Below are 23,812 nucleotides of genomic sequence, written 5' to 3'. Positions count from 1 at the left end.
GGTGAGTCGACTGCTGCCACTCCCCCGTTGACTCTGCCTGCACCTCTCGTGGTGCTGGAGTACAGGAGTCGATGCGAGAGCACTCGGGGGGGTCAATTTATCGCGTCTAGACTAGATGCGATAAATCGATCCCCGCTGGATCGATCGCTGCCTGCCGATCCGGCAGGTAGTGAAGATATACCCTATCTTTCATCTTCTGCATGCTGACAAAGGTTTGAAATGTAAAACCAAAGCAACAGTTCTTGGCTGGAGCCTGAATATCCAATCCAAAGTAAGTGACTGAAGTGGCACACAAGATCTTATCAGTGAATTTCCTAGCTTTTGTTTGTGTCCATCTCAAAATACAAAATACAAGCAAACCAAAACAAAAGGTCCTAGAAATCATCCTCCTGCATAGGAATTATAGAATAAGGAGTACTGGAGATCAGTGATTCTCATTATTTTGTCTATAGCTAACCAAAAGAGACTTTTTGTGTAAGTAACATGTCTTTACATGCCTATGTTGCTCTTTGCTGCTGTACCTGACACTGGGGAAGGTCACTGCAGAAGAACAGAAGGCCAGATCAGGGATGAGAGAAGGAGGGTCCCTGAGACAGAAGGGGAGAGCCCTAGGAATTTGTATCAGACTCTTCAATGAGTCCAGGGTCACAGTGGAGCTTGAATTTCTATGTGAGGATGGTGGAAGAGACAGGACATCAGGTTGAGACAGGACACCCTGGTTGATGTTCATGGAACCAGATTCTGCTTGATAGTTGTTCTGAAGCTCTTTCCACTCTTCCTCCTTCCTTCCAAAACATGAAACTGTAGACTATGAGTGAGGTGATGCTCCAAGTAGGGGGCATACTTGGATTCTTGGGCTCTTTGACATGGGCCTGGCTGCGTTAGAAACATAATAGTGCTCTCAGATTAACAGGACTCTTGTTTGTTTATTTAGTCATATTTTTTCAATGGAGCCTTATATGTTCTCCCATCCACTAGTACATGAATGGCCCTTCCTATATTTCTATCTTTTAGATGCCAGGGTCTAGTTTTCAATAGCCACAGGACACACTTTACTTTTATCCTAAGTGTCTATACTATGGCTTTCTGGCCGTAATCAAGAAAGATAAATTCAGACTGGAGCAGGTGCAGAGAAGGGCTGCTAGGGATGATCAGGGGAATGGAGAAGCAATCTGACAAGAGGAGACTTGGCTTGTTTAGGCTGGCAAACCGAAGGTGGAGAAAGGAGATGATTGCCTTCTATAAATACATCAGGGGGATAAACAGCAGGGAAGGAGAAGAGCTATTTAAGTGAAAGGACAATGTTGGCACAGGAACAAATGGGCATTAACTAGCTATGAATAAATGTAGGCACAAAGTTAAAAGGTGGTTTCTAACCTCAAGAAGTGTGAGGTTCTGAACTGCCCCCTCAGTATGAGTAGTGGGGCAAAAAGCCTAACTGGCTTTAAGATGGAGCTTGATAAGTATATGAAAGGAATTATAGGACAGGGTTGCCTGCAACATCAGGGGACTGGACTCAAATGACTCAGGATTGGTTCCCTTCCAGTCCTATGTTCTTATGTTCCAGCTATGTTATCTTTTAGAGTCAGCTGCAATCATTGCCCTTAAATGGGCAGCACTACCCTTCACCTTTACTAAGTTGACAGATTCAAATGGGTCTTGGCACTGGACTTTGAGCACTGTGGCAGAACTTTGAACTACAGATAACAGGAAATCTGATAGTGCCTCTGTGTCCTGGTGCAGCAGAATTACACTTGGCATAAGAAGAGAATAAAGTATGGATGGGAAAGAAACATGCATTAGACTAAAAGAAAAGAAGTATTTGTGGCACCTTAGAGACTAACAAATTTATTTGAGCATAAGCTTTCGTGAGCTACAGCATACATCTGATGAAGTGAGCTGTAGGTCACGAAAGCTTATGCTCGGATAAATTTGTTAGTCTCTAAGGTGCCACAAGTACTCCTTTTCTTTTTGCGGATACAGACTAACGCGGCTGCTACTCTGAAACCATGCATTTAGACTGCCATTGCACTCGATGAAACAGATGAAACAGAAATAAACTAAGGGCTAGGGCTGTGCCAAGTTTATTTATACCTATTTTCCCCCAAGGGAAATTCAATAATTAAAAAGCACATTTCTCTGTGTAAAGAAGAGCCACTCTCATGCATTACAGATTGAAGAATGGACTTCCTAACAGCTAAGCTGGCCCAGATGGTGGCATGTACACGGGAGATATATTCTGGGCAAAATTCACCTCCCCATTGCCATGGTGTAAATCCTGATTACTTCCATTGAGGTGAGTGGAGCTATTCAAGATTTACATCAGTGTAACTGAGCGTAGAATTTAACTCACTCTTTGTTTTTTAACTACACTTTTTCCCTTTCTCTACTCCATTTTCACCCTACTTGTTAATTAGATTTTTCTCTCTTCCTCCACAGTTTCTCCAAACCAGGCTGTGAATTCCAAGAGAATTCATGTATTCAATGAACTTTCAAAACTGCAAAGTTTGAATGGGTTTGAAATTAAACAAAATGAGTTCACCCATCCCTAATAATAAAGTTGGAATGCAAGTGGACCAATGCACAGAATTAGGATTTAAGGCCTGCTCTATCTTTAATTCAGTCTTTTATCGCTTTTGTGCATATTGTAGAACCTATGGTGCATGAAATTCTGAAATGATTTAAGATCCTTTTAATCACAAGATCTAATCAGTGAATTTCCTGGCTTTTGTTTGTGTCCATCTCAAAACACAGAATACAAACAGACAACTCCTCCTAGCTAAATTGAATTAAAATCACATAACACATTGAATAATCATTATAGGGACTTTGTACAGGTGCACCACCCTATTGGGAATTCCTGGAGGAAGGACTTTCTAGTACTCGGAGGCACAATCCTTCCCAGAGTGGCAGGGAGGATTATACAGGCCACACCATCCTGTAGCATAGTGCAGCCAGCTACCCTTGATGTAACAGGTCCACTTTGACTTGGCGCCACTTCCTTTTGTTGCTCTTGTGTGTTGACTAAAAGTGAGCAGTCCCTGAACTCTCTTCCAAGCCTCGGGTCTGCAGTTGTGACAACCCCTTGGCTGTCCACACTAGGGGAGAGACTCCTCGTGTTCCCCACCCCAGACCTCCTGTATCAGGGCTTGTTACTGTCTGGCCCTTGTCAAACACATTGATACATTCTATAAATGCACTAGAAGTAAGAAGGAGGCAAAGGAAAGTGGAAATATCTTCATTACTTAATGGATAAGCAGAGCAAATAATGGATGACACAGAGACGGCTCAAGGGCTTAATGCCATTTTTGCTTCAGTCTTCACTAATAAAAAGGTTTAATTGTGTTAAGTATCTGGTCACAATTAATATTACTAACAACGTGGGTGAGGGAACAGAAGCCAGAATAGAGAAAGAAAAGGTCAAAGATTATTTAGATAAGTTAGGTGTATTCAGGTTGGCATGGCCTGATGAAATTCACCCTAAAGCACTTAAGGAACTAGCCAACACAATCTCGAAATCACTAGCAATTATCTTTGAGAACTCATGGAGGATGGGTGAAATCCCAGAAGACTGGAGAAGGGCAAGCATAATACCTATCTTTAAAAAGGGGAACAAAGAGGACCTGAGGAATTACAAACCAGTCAGCCTAACTTCAATACCTGGAAAGATACTGGAACACACTATTACACAATTGATTTGTAAGCATCTAGCAGTTAATAAGGTGGTAAGCAGTAGCCCACAAAACATGCCAAACCAATTTAATTTCCTTCTTTAATAGAATCATAGAATATCAGGGTTGGAAGGGACCTCAGGAGGTCACCTAGTCCAACCCCCTGCTCAAAGCAGGACCGATCCCCAACTAAATCATCCCAGCCAGGGCTTTGTCAAGCCTGACCTTAAAAACTTCTAGGGAAGGAGATTCTACCACCTCCCTAGGTAACGCATTCCAGTGTTTCACCACCCTCCTAGTGAAAACGTTTTTCCTAATATCCAACCTAAATCTCCCCCACTGCAACTTGAGACCATTACTCCTTGTTCTGTCATCTGCTACCACTGAGAACAGTCTAGAGCCATCCTCTTTGGAACCCCCTTTCAGGTAGTTGAAAGCAGCTATCAAATCCCCCCTCATTCTTCTCTTCTGAAGACTAAACATCCCCAGTTTCCTCAGCCTCTCCTCATAAGTCATGAGTTCCAGTCCCCTAATCATTTTTGTTGCCCTTTGCTGGACTCTCTCCAATTTATCCACATCCTTCTTGTAGTGTGGGGCCCAAAACTGGACACAGTACTCCAGTTGAGGCCTCACCAATGTCGAATAGAGGGGAACGATCACCTCCCTTGATCTGCTGGCAGTGCCCCTACTTATACATCCCAAAATGCCATTGGCCTTCTTGGCAACAAGGGCACACTGTTGACTCATACCCAATTTCTCGTCCACTGTAACCCCTAGGTCCTTTTCTGCTGAACTGCTGCCGAGCCATTCAGTCCCTGGTCTGTAGCGGTGCATTGGATTCTTCCGTCCTAGGTGCAGGACTCTGCACTTGTCCTTGTTGAATCTCATCAGATTTCTTTTGGCCCAATCCTCCAATTTATCTAGGTCCCTCTGTATCCTATCCCTACCCTCCAGCATATCTACCACTCCTCCCAGTTTAGTGTCATCTGCAAACTTGCTGAGGGTGCAGTCCACACCATCCTCCAGATCATTTATGATGATATTGAACAAAACCGGCCCCAGGACTGACCCCGGGGCACTCCACTTGATACCGGCTGCCAACTAGACATGGAACCATTGATCACGACCCGTTGAGCCCGACAATCTAGCCAGCTTTCTATCCACCTTATCATCCATTCATCCAGCCCATACTTCCTTAACTTGCTGGCAAGAATACTGTGGGAGACCATGTCAAAAGCTTTGCTAAAGTCAAGGAACAACCCGTCCACTGCTTTCCCTTCATCCACAGAGCCAGTTATCTCGTCATAGAAGGCAATGAGATGAGTCAGGCATGACTTGCCCTTGGTGAATCCATGCTGACTGTTCCTGATCACTTTCCTCTCCTCTAAGTGCTTCAGAATTAATTCCTTTAGGACCTGATCCATGATTTTTCCAGGGACTAAGGTGAGGCTGACTGGCCTGTAGTTCCCCGGATCCTCCTTCTTCCCTTTTTTAAAGATGGGCACTACATTAGCCTTTTTCCAGTCATCCGGGACCTCCCCCGATCACCATGAGTTTTCAAAGATAATGGCCAATGGCTCTGCAATCGCATCCGCCAACTCCTTTAGCACTCTGGGATGCAACGCATCCGGCCCCATGGACTTGTGCTCGTCCAGCTTTTCTAAATAGTCCCGAACCACTTCTTTCTCCACATAGGGCTGGTCACCTTCTCCCCAGGCTGTGCTGCCCAGTGCAGTAGTCTGGGAGCTGACCTTGTTTGTGAAGACAGAAGCAAAAAAAAGCATTGAGTACATTAGTGTTTTCCACATCCTCTGTCACTAGGTTGCCTCCCTCATTCAGTAAGGGGCCCACACTTTCCTTGACTTTCTTCTTGTTGCTAACATACCTGAAGAAACCCTTCTTGTTACTCTTAACATCTCTTGCTAGCTGCAACTCCAGGTGTGATTTGGCCTTCCTGATTTCACTCCTGCAAGCCCGAGCAATATTTTTATACTCATCCCTGGTTATTTGTCCAATCTTCCACTTCTTGTAAGCTTCTTTTTTTGTATTTAAGAGCAGCAAGGATTTCACTGTTAAGCCAAGCTGGTCACCTGCCATATTTACTATTCTTTCTACACATCGGGATGGTTTGTCCCTGTAACCTCAATAAGGATTCTTTAAAATTCTTTAAAAATAGGGTAGCTGGCCTAGTGGATAAGGGGGGAAGCTGCAGATGTGATATATAACTTGATTTTAGTAGGCTTTTGACAGAGTCCCACACGACGTTCACATAAAGAAACTAAAGAAAAAATGGTCTAGATCAAATGGTCCCTCGGCCTGCGCCGCTTCCAGCAGCTCCCATTGGCCTGGAGCAGCGAACCGCGGCCACTGGGAGCTGCGATCGGCCTAATCTGCAGACACGGCAGGTAAACAAACCGGCCCGACCCACCAGGGGCTTTCCCTGCACAAGCGGCAGAACAAGTTTGGGAACGACTGGTCTAGACCATTGGTTTTCAAACTGTGGGGCAAACCCACCTGGGCTGCATGATGAGGTTATTGGAAGGGGGTGGGTGCAAGGACCTGTTGTAGTTTCTGCTGCTTCTGCCAGGCTGGAAGAACAAGGAGGAGGAAGGGATGGATGAGGAGGGAGGGGTGTTGCCTTTCCCAGCACAGGAGGCGAGGAAGGACCCATTCCTGCTCCTTCGCCTCTCCAGAGGATGATGCACATGCACCCCCTTGGAAGGTAGTTTCTCCCTGTCCACACAGGATCTTGCACATGCATCACACCAGGGCCAGAGGAGCCTGCAATCTGTGAACGCGGATAGGGGCATGACGAAAGGAACGCAACTCGTCTGTCTGTATCCTGCTGGCACAGGAATGCTCACAAGCCACAGAGCAGCAGGCACCCTGGCCAGGATGGCCTCCTGGATCCTCGGCATTCATGGAAATACTGTTTCTTAGAAAGAAGGGGGTGCATATGCGACATGAATCTCTGAAAGGGAGATCAGCAAAAAGTGTTCAAGAATCTCTGGTCTGGGTGAAATAACTATAAGGTGGATTCACAGCTGGTTTCAAAAACATATCAAAGAACAGTTACCCATGGTTCTCTGTCAAGGGGAGGGGTACTGGGTCTGTCTGAGACTGGTAATATTCAATATTTTAATTAACAACTTGGATGACAGAATGAAGGGTATGCTTATAAGACTTGCAGATGATTCCAGGCCTGGGAAGAGGTCGCAAACACATTGGAGGACAGGATTAGAATTCAAAATTATCTTGATAAATTGGAGAATTGCTCTGGAGAATAACTAGCTAGGCATTAGTATGGCTGAAAAGGATTTGGGGGCAAGTATTGACTCATTAATTGAATATGTCAAAAATGTGATGCTGTTGCAAATCAGGCAAATGTCATTCTGGGATGTATTAACAGGAGTGCCATATGTAAGACATGGGAGGTAATTGTTCTGCTCTAATTAGCATAGGTCAGGCCTCAGCTGGAGTACTGTGTTTAGATTTGGGCACCATACTTTAAGAAAGTTGTGGACAAATTGGAGACAGTCCAGAGGAGAGCAACATAAATGAAAAGAAGTTTAGAAAACATGATCTACAAGGAAAGGTTGAAAGATGTGGGCAAGTTTAGTATACAGAAGAGAAGACTGATAGTCTCCAAATATGTTAAGGACTTATAAAGAAGATGGTGATCAATTGTTCCCCATGTCCCCTGAAGGTAGGACAAGAAGCAATGGGCTTAATTGTCCTGGGTTTAATCTGCAGCAATGGAAGATTTTAGGAAAAACATTCTAACCATAGGGATAGCTAAGCACTGGAACAGGTTACCTAGGGAGTTTATTGAATCCCTGTCACTGGAGGTTTTTAAGAACAGGCTAGACAAACATCTGTCAGGGATGGTTTAAAGGTGTTGGACTAGATATACTCTAGAGGTTCCATCCAGCCCTACATTTCTGTGATAAATCCTTGGATGGAAGGTGCTGTTTATTATAGGATCAAGTCCTGAAGTTCTTTCTTAGTCTTTATTTGAGTCAATGGGAGTTTCATCTGAGTAAGGAGTAAGAACTTGAGAATTTGGCCCATTAGGTTATTAATATCTAATAATACAATATCCACTATGGTTTGCTTTATTTACTTGCAGAAAGCTTTAAACTTGTCGAGGCATCAGCAAGCAAAGCATAACTGGAATAATTCAGTTTCTCATGCATGTGTTGGGAACCTGATCATAATTAGATATGATGCATTTTCAGTCAAAGCCACATTAAATCCTTGTCTATATATCAGGTTGGAGTAAGGAGGTTATTTAGGATTTACAAAGAAAAAGATTTAGATTGGATAAAAAATACTCGATTGATGATTCATGATCACAGGTATTGTGTTTAGAAATCTGAACCTAAGCTTGCTTAAATATCAGGCAGATGTTGTTTATCTGTAGGATTAAACCTTCAACTATTTCTTCAGGCAATTTTTACTTAAACCCACACATTACCTTTGCTTCACAAAAAGGCTACTGGTTACTAGATATACAGTATGTGCAAACAGCAAATTACAAACAGAGACACATGTCTACCGCATAACAAGCTATTTTTAATACTCTCTAAGAACTCACCTAAAGGTTGCAACTGGTTAACAAACTGATTGACAGTACATGTAGAAAAGTGAAAAGGAAACCCAAAATGCTGAGCTCTGCACTATCAAAAACTTTTAAAAGCATATGAATTTTTAAATAGCATAAATTGCCTTGCCCTAAATGTACATGCATAAAACAGCATCCATAACATGGTTAATAGATTACAAGAGGGCTTAAAACAAAGAGCTGCTGACACGAATTTTTAAGACAACCGCAACATTACAGTTCATTGAAGGAAATTCACTTCTGAGGTATATATATTAGGGCAGGTGAATAACTCAGGCAGGAATATCAGCCAGCTTGAACCAGCTACATTCATGCTGTACAGTGCCTCACCATTACAAGCTGGGTTCAGCGGACAAGGGATAACCTTCTTTTAGCAAACATCACCACATTATAACAACCGCTTTTGCCCTGCCAGCCCAGTGAAGCCCATTCTTTAGGCAGGTCTGACCCTGACAACTTGTAACCACAGGAGGCTCTCAATTCTCAGGGATCATTCAATGAAAGGAGGTGTGGAAGACAGTACAATATGTGCAGGGTGTACTCACTCCTGATTTCATAGAATCATAGAATCATAGAATATCAGGGTTGGAAGAAACCTCAGGAGGTCATCTAGTCCAACCCCCTGCTCAAAGCAGGACCAATCCCCAATTAAATCATCCCAGCCAGGGCTTTGTCAAGCCTGACCTTAAAAACTTCTAAGGAAGGAGATTCTACCACCTCCCTAGGTAACGCATTCCAGTGTTTCACCACCCTCTTAGTGAAAAAGTTTTTCCTAATATCCAACCTAAACCTCCCCCACTGTAACTTGAGACCATTACTCCTTGTCCTGTCCTCTTCTACCACTGAGAATAGTCTAGAACCATCCTCTCTCATCCTCCTTTCCCTTCATCCACAGAACCAGTAATCTCATCATAGAAGGAGATTAGATTAGTCAGGCATGACCTTCCCTTGGTGAATCCATGCTGACTGTTCCTGATCACTTTCCTCTCATGTAAGTGCTTCAGGATTGATTCTTTGAGGACCTGCTCCATGATTTTTTTGGGGACTGAGTGGCCTGTAGTTCCCCGGATCCTCCTTCTTCCCTTTTTTAAAGATTGGCACTACATTAGCCTTTTTCCAGGTAGTTGAAAGCAGCTATCAAATCCCCCCTCATTCTTCTCTTCTGCAGACTAAACAATCCCAGTTCCCTCAGCCTCTCCTCATAAGTCATGTGTTCCAGACCCCTAATCATTTTTGTTGCCCTTCGCTGGACTCTCCAATTTATCCACATCCTTCTTGTAGTGCGGGGCCCAAAACTGGACACAGTACTTCAGATGAGGCCTCACCAATGTCGAATAGAGGGGAACGATCACGTCCCTTGATCTGCTGGCAATGCCCCTACTTATACATTCCAAAATGCCATTGGCCTTCTTGGCAACAAGGGCACACTGCTGGCTCATATCCAGCTTCTCGTCCACTGTCACCCCTAGGTCCTTTTCTGCAGAACTGCTGCCTAGCCATTCGGTCCCTAGTCTGTAACTGTGCATTGGGTTCTTCCGTCCTAAGTGCACGACCCTGCACTTATCCTTATTGACACTCATCAGATTTCTTTTAGCCCAATCCTCCAATTTGTCTAGGTCCCTCTGTATCCTATCCCTGCCCTCGAGCGTATCTACCACTCCTCCTAGTTTAGTATCATCCGCAAATTTGCTGAGAGTGCAATCCACACCATCCTCCAGATCATTTATGAAGATATTGAACAAAACCGGCCCCAGGACCGACCCCTGGGGCACTCCACTTGACACAGGCTGCCAACTAGACATGGAGCCATTGATCACTACCCGTTGAGCCCGACAATCTAGCCAACTTTCTACCCACCTTATAGTGCATTCATCCAGCCCATACTTCTTTAACTTGCTGACAAGAATACTGTGGGAGACCATATCAAAAGCTTTGCTAAAGTCAAGAAACAATACATCCACTGCTTTCCCTTCATCCACAGAACCAGTAATCTCATCATAGAAGGAGATTAGATTAGTCAGGCATGACCTTCCCTTGGTGAATCCATGCTGACTGTTCCTGATCACTTTCCTCTCATGTAAGTGCTTCAGGATTGATTCTTTGAGGACCTGCTCCATGATTTTTTTGGGGACTGAGTGGCCTGTAGTTCCCCGGATCCTCCTTCTTCCCTTTTTTAAAGATTGGCACTACATTAGCCTTTTTCCAGTCATCTGGGACTTCCCCCATTCGCCATGAGTTTTCAAAGATAATGGCCAATGGGTCTGCAATCACAGCCGCCAATTCCTTTAGCATTCTCGGATGCAACTCATCCGGCCCCATGGACTTATGCACGTCCAGCTTTTCTAAATAGTCCCTAACCACCTCTTTCTCCACAGAGTGCTGGCCATCTACTCCCCATGTTGTGATGCCCAGTGCAGCAGTCTGGGAGCTGACCTTGTTAGTGAAGACAGAGGCAAAAAAAGCATGGAGTACATTAGCTTTTTCCACATCCTCTGTCACTAGGTTGCTTCCCTCATTCAGTAAGCGGCCCACACTTTCCTTGGCTTTCTTCTTGTTGCCAACATACCTGAAGAAACCCTTCTTGTTACTCTTGACATCTCTTGCTAGCTGCAGCTCCAGGTGCGATTTGGCCCTCCTGCTATCATTCCTACATGCCCGAGAAATATTTTTATACTCTTCCCTGGTCATATGTCCAACCTTCCACTTCTTGTAAGCTTCTTTTTTATGTTTAAGATCCGCTAGGATTTTACCGTTAAGCCAAGCTGGTCACCTGCCATATTTACTATTCTTTGGACTCATCGGGATGGTTTGTCCCTGTCACCTCAACAGAGATTCCTTGAAATACAGCCAGCTCTCCTGGACTCCTTTCCCCTTCATGTTAGTCCCCCAGGGGATCCTACCCATCCGTTCCCTGAGGGAGTCGAAGTCTGCTTTCCTGAAGTCCAGGGTCCGTATCCAGCTGCTTACCTTTCTTTCCTGTGACCTTCTTCACAGAGGTCTACATTTGGTCACAGGCCAACATTACCTAAAGGGTGGTAAGGAGAAGACTAACTAGTTGATGATGGCGAGGTGAATGGCCACTCTCCACCCACCAGATACCAGCATAGATTTCCAGTGTAAATTATGCTCTTCCTCTTCTCAGAATGCTAATGTACTTTTGCCTGAGCATTGTATAATTTGGCCCATTCTTCTGTCATGTGACAGACTGTACATTGACACAAATTCCTACTATGACCCTGACCCTCTACATTTTCCTTGCTCAGTTGTCAGGTGGGTGAAAAATGCATGATGTTATGCTGGCATATATTTTTGGAAGGTGGAATAAAATTTCAGAACTTTCTGAAAAGTACAAACTCTGAACAAATGCCAATTACTGGTGATGGCATGAACTTTTCATACAATAAATACAGTGTTTGAGACCTGTACCACTGACAAGGGATTGGCATTGTTTGGGAGGAGCTCCTTTTTTTTATCTCTGAGTGGTTTAAAATGTATGATTATTCCTGATATATAAAAGATCACTTTGGGAATCTGTAGGGAACCTGTCTTGGCAAGTTAGTAAATAGGATAGACAATCCTTGGTTTTAGACTGGATAGGTACAGCATTTCATGTGTGATATTACTGGGCTTCCATTCAGTGGCTATAAAATGGTTCATCCCATATTTTTGGAAATGTATGTACCCAAGAGGTCCCTGCTCAGATACAGCACCTGATTTTCAATGATATATTGCTTTTACCCTGCTCTCTAGCTTGCCTGACTAATACACACAAGATGGTAGCAGAGACTTGCCCAATACTGTCATGTAAGTGTCTCAAAACAGATTACAATCAATACTGCTTCTGTGTCTGAAATCTCTTTCTGTGGCCATGAAGCCATATGGCCCCCTTTGCACTCTTTATATTGTTTTAAGTGGATTTATTGCTTAGGAAAAGAGATGGATTGATAGCCTTGGAACTCAAAGTTTTCTATTTCTCCCCAAACAGATGTAGCATGGATAAAAACAGTGCATATTTCCGCACAACAATATATTTACTTTTAGAAGCTCAGATTTTATGTCTAATAACTTTGAGCAAGATTGTGCAATTTATGCACAACCAATAAGGGGACATTTTGGAGCTGCAGTATCCCAGATGGAGCACTGTAAGGTGCATACAGGTGCTGTGTTTGGTACAACATTCATTTATGGGGGTCAGTAGCTGGAACAAAGGGTGACTTGCCCCCCTCAGCTCTGCTGAATGGTGACCAAAGGAGGCATCTCCCTGTTCCCTTTGGGATTCTGTGTGCCCAGGGGGAATGGGGAGTAGGGACAGGGCAATCCTACACTCCCCTGATTTCAGAGCCTACTGTGCCACCTGGCCCTTACACAGGCTGTGAAAAGGAAGGAAGGATGCTTCTTCAGCCACCACCGCCCCTTGAATGTGCAACTGCACAAGAGCCAGTCTAATCTGTCCCTTTGATAGCTTCCCTTTTAAGTACCGATACCACATTTAGGGCCTAAGCCTGCAAGCTTTATTCCCATGAGTATTCCCTCAAGTCTCATTAAAGTCAAATGTTGAATGCTCCCGAAATCAATGGGACTATTAACCTGGGAAAGATTTTCAGGATCTGGCCCTTATTTTGTACAACACATTACCAAAATCCTTTGCAAGATTGAATAATAACTAACTGTAGATGGAGACTATGATATATCAGGGCACAATCCAGACTAATGAGCAGCTGTGTCACCCCTGCCCTGCAACCTTAGAATGCCTTACAATGCTTGGTGAAGTAGCTCCCACCTGGGCTGCTCACAAACAGTCTTCCAGCCTGCAGGCCACACCTTGAGTATCTGCATGTAATTGGAGCCTGCCAGCCACACTTGGGTTACACTCTGGATTTCACCAGCCTTAGTTATAAAGCAGGGTGACCCCAACACCCCCAAAGGCTGAGATATCTCCCCAGATCTGTATGTCCTGAACTACCCATCCCTCTCCCAGGCAGTACAAGTTATATTAAGTCTGTTATTCCTTTAAGAGGATAATATGCACACAACTCGTCACCCCAAATGAAGTTACCCAGGCACTTCAAGTTAAACACACTGGATTAGATAAAACAATAAAACAAGTTGATTAACTGCAAAGAGAGAGATTTTAAGCGAGTGCAAGTAACAATACTTAAAAGTCAGAAATGGTTACAAGAAAAACAAAGATAAAATGCTTATTAATGCCTAACTTAACAAACTATGTAAGATTCAAGCAAAGTTTTTCACCACATGCTTTGACCAGTCTCACTGACCAAACCATGTGGATCAGGACTTCTCTCCCAGAGTCCAACGAATTCTTCCTTTGTCCTTCAGATGCTGTGAATACGATAAGCGGGCGGGTGCAGGAGTGTGTGTGTGTGCTTTGGGGGTGGTTGTCCCTCCTTTTTATAGTTTCAGTCCCTCTCCTGACAAACATTTCTAGCTGAGCACCAGGAGATGGAGAGTCTATGTAGAAGGATGTTCCCTGTTTCTCACCTGTTTGAGCTTTCTTTATTTCCCTTCCTGCTTGATGATTCTGTTTACTGCTTAGATGCAAATTAAGCAAAGCATGGATTCCTTTTTTAGGACTCTTTGCCAATTTCTGTTGGGCAGGGCTGTGGGGTTTGGGACATGTGTTAATAACATCATATAGGGATATCTTATAACTTCACATGCAGTGTTGACACAAATTTTACCAGGACAATAATGACCAGCAAATTATGATTTTACAGATGACACCTCACAAGACATAATTTGTGCAAAGAATATTACAGAAGTGCATAGGGTGTGAGTACAGGGAAGTATTCTGTCACAGAGACAAAAAGCTAGAAGTGAGAAAACATATGGTCTGGGTGACATTAGAAATGAGCTGGAGAGCTGAGAATGGAGGAAGATAAGGCAGGCTTTTCCAGGAGTCAGGAAAAGCCCCAAATTTTAAACAGTGAGGGTGATTAACAATTGGAATAAACCACAGCAGAAGTGATTGCTCTATATTTCCTGATGTCTTCAAATCAAGATTAGATGCCTTTCTGAAATATATACTTTAGCCCAACACAAGTTATTGAGCTCAATATAGAAGTAAACTTGATGAAATGTAATGGCCTGTGGTATACAGCAGGTCAGATTAGATGATCTAATCATCCTTCTGTGAATCTGTAAAATACAAGATTGGAAGGTTCCTGCATTATCAATGGCCAGATGATGTGCAGGGGTATTGTGATGGGGTGGACTAGGTCCGGAGGCCCCCTGCTGGAGGCAGGGAGAAGAGCAGAAGAAAAGTCCTCCAGGCTGCCTAGAGGGGCTGCAAGGGAGCAGCCAATCAGAGGGGCTGCTAGAGCAACCAGTCAGTGGCCAGGAGCATATAAATAGCTTGAAGATGGAGATCTGGGTGGCTGGAAGAGCAGCGGGACTGTGCACAGCTCACTGCAGGCAGAACTGAGCCTAGGGAAGGCTGCCAAAGAATGGGCGCCTAGGTGGCCGGAAGAGCAGCAGGACCATGGATGGTCAGTGGAGGTAGGCTGAGCCCAGGGGACTGAGCCCAGAACCTAGCCAGATACTGTGATGGGCCCTGCTGGTATGGTTGAAGACTGAGCCAAGGGAGGGCTGCCGAAAGGACACCAACTGAGGGTACTGATGGGCTGTTAAAGAAGGCAGTGTTTCCAGGGAGGAAGCCTTAGTGCTACAGTCCCATAGCAGGGCCGCAAGAAAGAGCTAGAGACTGTATACCCCTTAAGGTGAGACAGTATGTGTGAGTCAGTCGGAGGGCTGAGTTGTTGAAGGCCTGCTGAAAAAACATTGGCTGGGTGGGGAGGAGGGGAGTGCTCGCGAGAGGCGGATGCCATCCCGTTGTAAGAACTGGGGAAAAAAAAACAGGCTCACATGCAACCAGAAAGGGGTGCCTGTGAGAGGTGGGTGCCACAGGGTGAAAAAGACTGAATGATTGCAGGCACATATTGGCCAGAGAGGGGGTGTTTGCAAGAGGCGGGTACCAATGCTGTTACAGGAAGAAAGGAAGCCAGTGCAAGATGAGTGGAGAGAGCAATGAGCAGAGAAGAGGTAGACCAATTAATACAACTGTAAATCAAGTGATTTTGCTGACATTAATAGTTACACCAGTGCAACATGAGAATCGGGCCTACCGTGTGTGTGTTGACAAGGCTTTCAAGCAAAGGAATAAAGGTTCTGTTATGGGAATTGGTCCTGCTTTGAGCAGGGGGTTGGACTAGATGACCTTCTGGGGTCCCTTCCAACCCTGATATTCTATGATTCTATGACTTTTAGAAAGGGAAACCTGAGAACGTACATTGATAATACTGTCTCTTTTTAGATCTCTTAACACATGCAAAATAACTACTTACGTGCATTATGTGAACTGTTCAGGGAATCTGGTATCCCCTGGATGAACATGTGTTTTTCCCCAGTATCAAATGATCTTTGGGTAAACATAGTATTTTTTCCATTTACCTACTCATTGTTAGTAGTACTGATGATAATATATGTGAACACTGCAATAACACAAGTTAAAATATTGCAGTGCATATTGCAGAAAACCAATAAACAGCTTGTATGTACGGATAGGTGTGAAATTATTGCTTACTCTTCAACTATGCTCCAGCAAAATTGTGATTTCAGATATCTGTTCAGTCAAATTAAAGTTTGGTGACTGCCTCCAGATATCCATTTATCATCAAAAAACAAATCAAACAGAGAGAACGGTCAAGAATACATAACTGTATTCAAAAGCAACAACAACAGCACCGGTGGGTGAACTTTCCAGCAGTAGGCAGATAAGAGAAGCAGGAAATAAGAGTACCACAATAGATCGCATTAGGACAGGATATTATAGGATCTCAACCTTATTCACTAATATAAAATTATGAGCTACAGCTTTCATAGCCATACCTGTCAAACTATATTAAAAAGCTAGAAAAATGTGATTATTTCCTTTCGCATGTGGTGATTTGGTCAAGAAATTAGGTGTGTATGGTAACAAAAATACAATATGTCCTGCATAATTCAGAACTGCCCCCCCCCGCATCATATTATAATACTAATTTTGTATCTCATCAGGTCCCCCTTGGCTCCATTCACTGTATTCAGATGAATATCTTGCAGACCTTTTCTTCATCCTTAAAGCTGAAGATCCACTCAGTGCAGGAACTAGGAGTGCTGGGGGTGCTTCCGTACCCCCTGGCTTGAAGTGGTTTCTGTTATATACAGGATTCACAGATTGGGTCAATGGCTCTCAGCACCCCCAATTTACAAATTGTTCCAGCACCCCTGGGTACACTAGTGAGTAGAGTTGTGCCAGTAGAACATAACCATCTGGCTCTTTGGACTGTGGTACCAGTTCATACTCTATAGAGTTGAGAAGACTGCAAAAGCTAAAGAATTTGCAATCCCTCTGTTACCGTAAGTAACTTATTTTCACTTAATCTATTTTTATTAGCTGGGAGATGTCTGAACCTTTTTATATTCTTAATCTTAGGGTGTGAAAGTCTGGCTGGTGGCATGCATGTGTGTATGAACTCCCCAAAAGTCCTTATGGGTAAGGCACCATAAAGAAATTCTCCAGTTTAAACAGCCCTAAATTGTCTCTTATGAGATTAATCATTAATGTGTGTTCTATATTTAGAAGTCCTGAGAGATTGTCATCTGACATTTCTGGTAAATAGAACAAGTGAAATTTCTGTTTATCAGGAATGTTCTGTTAAAGTGGCTATTATGATATCCTTATGAAGGGGGAGAGAGGGAAGAAAGGGTTAGCCACCATAGGAGTTTTAAACTAACAAGGAAGCTTTATAATTGGCTCTGAGACATATAATTGGTTCAGACATAGATAATAACTTGGTTTCAGAATTAAGATATTTAACCAGCTCCAAGGTTTGATTTTGGGAAAATTTCTTAGTTAGGATTTGTAACCAATTGGCCAACTTCCTCCTTAGACTCCTTCTTAGAATTTATAAGGATTTATTATTTTTGGTATTACTTTGATATAACAAATGTGATTTCACTACAATCCAAAATTGAGACTAACTTGTTTGCTATATTGGTTTAATTTTGCTATTAAATTGATAGTTGTATTCCTTTATTTCTAGTTCAATTTAATATTACTAGCTTATCTTTTGTGAGGTTTCCTTGATTTTTATGTAGTTTGTTTCAATGAAATATTAAAAAAAAAAATACTGAATCACATGTCTTTCAACAAGCAATCCAGATCCAGCCCCTTTAAGGACCAGAGTGGACATCAACTGGACAGACAAAAAGCCTGACAAGCTCCCTCCATGACCCTCCCTCCTCCCCTGGTAGTGTTTGGTTCTCACAAAGGTGTAATGTTAAAATGTCCAGGCATCACACTGAAAATGTATTTCATAACCTTGCATTAAGGTAATATTTTCTTTGGGGTTTTGTGTGTGTGTATGTGTTCAAATACATTTGATGTGCTACTGTATGTATCACAAAGAAAATATGAAGCAGTAGTAACTGAGGAGATTTTATGTAGATTAGTTAAACCGCTCAGCAGGTAGAAAAAGCAGAGACTAGAGAAAAAATGTTTATTTGAACCAAACAATATGGATATTAAAATGCCCATATATTTTTAGCTAGTAACTGTAAAATGGACATGGATTTGAGTTGCCTAACCTACTCCTCTCATGTCTGCAAAAGAGTCTGTATTTATATACCCATAGGGTTATACTAACATGTTTGTAATTAAAATCCTATTTTAATCCTATTCCACTTGGTAAGACTATGATTTATGATTACTAGTCCTTATTTGGACACTTTGTCTATTGCTTAAGCCTTCTTCTTTGGAATACTTAAGAGATGAAGACAATGAAAGAATCCCAAGTGAGAGTTGGAAACTATACATGTGCTATCTTGGAAAGAAAGCAAAAGAGTCAGTTTGCTGGAGGTATTTAATCATCCTGTTGAGCATATAATATGTGCACCCTCACAAAAAAGCATTTTAATTAAATGCTAAAATGTAGGATGAATGCTAATATGACAAGTATTGAAGTGTCTTTTTCCTTGTGACAAGATCATATTGTTGTGGAAAACGAGTCACACCATCTGTTTGGTTCAAACAGTCTGAGGTCCTTTTATTGAATACAAGCATGCAGGGAGATGGAGATAGAGATGGTCACACGGAGGTGCCACCCTGGTCTCTCTCTGCCCTGCCCCTATAATACCAGACTTTATATAGGTCCAAATTCAAGCCAGATGATACATTTCCTCACCACTCAAGCATTATTAATAAAGCCTTATAAGGAATTAATGGAAGGGCAGTTTCATAACTAGCACAGTGCTGATGCACCGTGTTATTATCAAGATCTGCGGTTTGCTGTGGCAGCGTTTTGACTGGGGACTTTTGCAGGGTGGAGGGTGCACATAATGGACAGCTAGGGACTCTTTCTGAGGCCCTTTTGGTTCTTTTCTAGTTAGAGATTGGCCTAGTCCATTATCTGGGTCAAGTGCCGCAGCCTAGCACACATAAATGCTTTAGTTTAAGCCAAGTCTTACAGGATACAGCCCTGTAGGCCTCTTGTGTTACAGCTCTTGTATATGTTGCATATAGTACATAGATTTTTGCCGCAGAATGGGATGGGGTCAGTTTCAACACCAAGGTTAACAGCAATTTCCCCCACAATACCATTGTGAGCACCATGCTATATAGCTGCACATAATTATATGCATATTGAAAAAGAGAAATGTTATCAATACCTTTGACAGCTTGATGTATGCACTCATCTGTGAATGACCTTTAATCTTTTTTTAAGCTAAAAATTATATTAGAGTTGTGCAAACAATTTTGCAACACAGACAATCTTTTCCAGGACTTTCTGGTAACACAACTTACTGCTGAAAAGTATTTCACCCTCCCCCCAGACTCTTGTTGGCATCTGGGGAGTTGATTTGCACTGCACATCACTGAGGTGAGCTGTTGTGAGGCTGAAAATTCAAAAATTACTCTGCTTTTGGTGTTGCCTGGTTTGAATCTACAACTTTCCAAGATAAGTAGGGTTTACTCTTGCAGACAGACAACACAAGGAAAGGAGCTAAACTGAATGAATGATGGGCTAATCAGGGGAAAAATGCAAGGAGCATCACAAATTTGTTTCCTGATTTAAAAAAAAAATCACTTAATGGGTGAGATTGTTTAGTACACAGATGGTGTAAAAGATCCAAATAGCAGCCAGAACTGCCAGCTCAGAATTCCACAGTGCATGGGAGCTCTCGCTTGGTAAAGAGATGGCAGGCAACATACTCCACCTAACCCTGGCATGGGGTCAGAGAAAGGCATATCCAGTCATTCATCTGCTCAGTCTATACCGAGCTAATTTATTGCCTCCTGGGCACTCTTGCCAGCTGGCATAGGTTAAAATAGCCCCACTCTCTTTACCTGCTTCACACATTTGTTTAACTCCTCATAGGTCCCCCAAACCCATATTTCCCTCAGCCCAAAGCCATACTTCCTGCTGTCTGGTCTGGCTCTCAGGCTTATTAGGAGTGTGTGCAGATCCCAATCAGTGAGACAGAGGCCGGTTGCCAGGATTGTTCAATGGAAGTAGCTAACAAACCAGAGAGGTTTTAATAGCTAATCTTTGCGTCGCTCAGAACCATTATTCTGAATAATAGAAAAAGCTTCTTGCACATAGGCCACTTTCAAATGTTACCATTAAACATGAAGAGTTATCAGAGTACATAAGAATGGCCATACTGGGTCAGACCAAAGGTCCATCCAGCCCAGTATCCTGTCTACCGACAGTGGCCAATGCCAGGTGCCCCAGAGGGAGTGAACCTAACAGGTAATGATCTTGGGATCTCTCTCCTGCTATCCATCTCCACCCTCTAACAAACAGAGGCTAGGGACACCATGCCTGGCTAATAGCCATTAATGGACTTAACCTCCATGAATTTATCCAGTTCTCTTTTAAACCCTGTTATAGACCTAGCCTTCACAACCTCCTCAGGCAAGGAGTTCCACAGGTTGACTGTGAGCTGAATGAAGAAGAACTTCCTTTTATTTGTTTTAAACCTGCTACCCATTAATTTCATTTGGTGGCCCCTAGTTCTTATATTATGGGAACAAGTACATAACTTTTCCTGATTCACTTTCTCCACACCACTCATGATTTTATATACCTCTATCATATCCCCCCTTAGTCTCCTCTTTTCCAAGCTGAAAAGTCCTAGCCTCTTTAATCTCTCCTCATATGGGACCTGTTCCAAACCCCTAATCATTTTAGTTGCCCTTTCCTGAACCTTTTCTAATGCCAGTATATCTTTTTGGAGATGAGGGGACCACATCTGTACACAGTATTCAAGATGTGGGTGTACCATGGATTTATATAAGAGCAATAAGATATTCTCCGTCTTATTCTCTGTCCCTTTTTTAATGATTCCTAACATCCCATTTGCTTTTTTGACTGTCACTGTACACTGCGTGGACGTCTTTAGAGAAATATCTGCGATGACTCCAAGATCTTTCTCCTGATTAGTTGTAGATAAATTAGCCCCCATCATATTGTATGTATAATTGGGGTTATTTTTTCCAATGTGCATTACTTTACATTTATCCACGTTAAATTTCATTTGCCATTTTGTTGCCCAATCACTTAGTTTTGTGAGATCTTTTTGAAGTTCTTCACAGTCTGCTTTGGTCTTAACTATCTTGAGCAGTTTAGTATCATCTGCAAACTTTGCCACCTCACTGTTTACCCCTTTCTCCAGATCATTTATGAATAGGTTGAATAGGATTCGTCCTAGGACTGACTCTTGGGGAACACCACTAGTTACCCCTCTCCATTCTGAAAATTTACCATTTATTCCTACCCTTTGTTCCCTGTCTTTTAAACAGTTCTCAATCCATGAAAGGATCTTCCCTCTTATCCCATGACAACTTAATTTACGTAAGAGCCTTTGGTGAGGAACCTTGTCAAAGGCTTTCTGGAAATCTAAGTACACTATGTCCACTGGATCCCCCTTGTCCACATGTTTGTTTGACCCCCTCAAAGAACTCTAATGAGTGAAGCTTGGAATTTGCAGCAACTGTTTAGCTATAGGAACCCAAAGAAATGTGAGGGGGAAATAAGGCAACATTTCGAACAGGGAGCACTTTTAAATATTTCCTCTGCAAAAGCTGGCAACATTTCACTAAAAATTACAAAGAAATTAAATCTTCCTATGACCAGTTATTGTGCCAAATCCAGGGATTAAACTCCACCTTCAACAAGTGAAATAAAGTGATTTCAACTCTGCTTTAAGTGCAAATCACAGTGCAGTCTCAACTATGGAGTCACTATTGACATGTCTATGAATATTCAGTCTTGCCATCTAATTCTCGTGTATATGAGAGCCACTTGTGACAACTTACATTTAGTGAGATGACTAGATGATGTAATATTCTTGTGTTTCTTTAGATCGTCTTGAACATCGGAGGCAGGGTACTGCCTGCTCTCTCAAAGTCTTGAGACAGTGGAATCCTCTACTCTTCATCATATGTCAGAGAGAACCTGTGGCATCCTTCCAGGTACAGATGGGTGGATATTACCAAAAATATTCTGGTTGAATGTTTAAATGTTTAGGCCATTCTCATGCCATCTTTTAAGTTCACACTAAACACACATGCTGGAAGTACTTGCACAGTCATTCAAACAGGCATGTGACTGATTTGACCAATCAGAACAACCACTGATCAAATAGCAAATGTTAAATACTCTCAGACTCTTGTTCATAATGAATACAGCAGTGGGGGAGTCGGAATACAATTTTTTTTTGAATAATTTCACACAACAAATAAAATCAAGGCGGTCACAGTCTGATCTCGGATATTCCAGGAGCAAAGGAAACAGCTAAGTTTATTAGATAAACTATTTATTGCAAATGATTAATCTAGCTTGACTTCAAGTTGGAATTGTTCTAGTTTTGTTGAGATGTCATTTTATTTTTGTACATTTTAAGATGGGTCATGCCAGGTAATATCTGACATTATAGGTTGTTTGTTTGAACTCTATACTGGATAGGAGATGTATTTATTTTGGCCATGTTGCCATTGTTTTTCAAATTTGTTTTATTTTATAGTTGTGATAGGTGCTATGAAGGTTTGGGACACCATATAATTCAATCTTGTAACGTTAATTATGTGCATGCACACATACATAAAACTACATTAAAAGCAATTATTAAGGTTGGAAAGTCAAGTACTCAAAAGTTAGGATATGGCAGAATTAAGGTAGCCTGTATAACCTTTAATCTGGTCCCTTGTGCATATGCATTACAATACAGTCTTTAATTACATGATCTCATTATTTTTTTCCACCCTTGCCTTATTCAGCACACAGAATGGACATGCTCTGGTGGTGGAGCATGGGTGTGCAGTGTCATAAATATAAAGGGAAGGGTAAACCCCTTTAAAATCCCTCCTGGCCAGAGGAAAACTCCTCTCACCTGTAAAGGGTTAAGAAGCTAAAGGTAACCTCCCTGGCATCTGACCAAAATGATCAATGAGGAGACAAGATACTTTCAAAAGCTGGGAGGAGGGAGAGAAACAAAGGGCCTCTGTCTATATACTGCTTTTGTCGCGGATAGACCAGGAATGGAGTCTTAGAACTTTTAGTAAGTAATCTAGCTAGGTACGTGTTAGATTATGATTTCCTTAAATGGCTGAGAAAAGAATTGTGCTGAATAGAATAACTATTTCTGACTGTGTATCTTTTTTGTAACTTAAGGTTTTGCCTAGAGGGATTCTCTATGTTTTGAATCTAATTACCCTGTAAGGTATCTACCATCCTGATTTTACAGAGGGGGATTTCTTTACTTCTATTTACTCCTATTTCTATTAAAAGTCTTCTTGTAAGAAAACTGAATGCTTTTTCATTGTTCTCAGATCCAAGGGTTTGGGTCTGTGGTCACCTATGCAAATTGGTGAGGCTTTTTATCCAACATTTCCCGGGGCGGGTGCAAGTGTTGGGAGGATTGTTCATTGTTCTTAAGATCCAAGGGTCTGGGTCTGTAGTCACCTAGGCAAATTGGTGAGGCTTTTTACCAAACCTTGTCCAGGAAGTGGGGTGCAAGGTTTTGGGAAGTATTTGGGGGGAAAGAAGTTTCCAAACAGCTCTTCCCCAGTAACCAGTATTTGTTTGGTGGTGGTAGCGGCCAATCCAAGGACAAAGGGTGGAATATTTTGTACTTTGGGGAAGTTTTGACCTAAGCTGGTAAAGATAAGCTTAGGAGGTTTTCATGCAGGTCCCCACATCTGTACCCTAGTGTTCAGAGTGGGGAAGGAACCTTGACATGCAATGTAAGAGACTCTCGTCTGCAGGACCCCTGCTTCATTTGTTGCAGAAGTTGGAATTCAATAAAGTGGGAGATTGCAGGAATAGGAAGGATGGTCTCATGGTTAAGTGAATTGAATGCAGCCGTGGTCAACTGGATTCTATTCCTGTCTCTGCCACAGAGTTCCTATGTGATGCCAATAATGCAGATAAAATCAGTTCAGAGTTCTGTTTAGCTA

General features: G+C 42.4%; 1 long non-coding RNA gene across 1 annotated transcript; it reads left to right on the top strand.

Annotated features, from left to right (window-relative positions):
• Positions 1 to 159: 159 nt before the first annotated feature.
• On the top strand, positions 160 to 23,186 carry LOC125630985 (uncharacterized). Its single transcript, XR_007354847.2, has 4 exons — positions 160 to 271; positions 16,369 to 16,710; positions 17,508 to 17,685; positions 21,720 to 23,186. It is a non-coding gene; the product is annotated as an uncharacterized LOC125630985 (long non-coding RNA).
• The last annotated feature ends 626 nt before the right edge of the window (positions 23,187 to 23,812 follow it).

This window comes from Caretta caretta, chromosome 2 (genome assembly GCF_965140235.1).
Source record: "Caretta caretta isolate rCarCar2 chromosome 2, rCarCar1.hap1, whole genome shotgun sequence".
NCBI classification, from domain to species: Eukaryota; Metazoa; Chordata; order Testudines; family Cheloniidae; genus Caretta; species Caretta caretta.
This window is presented reverse-complemented; position numbering and strand designations above follow the sequence as displayed.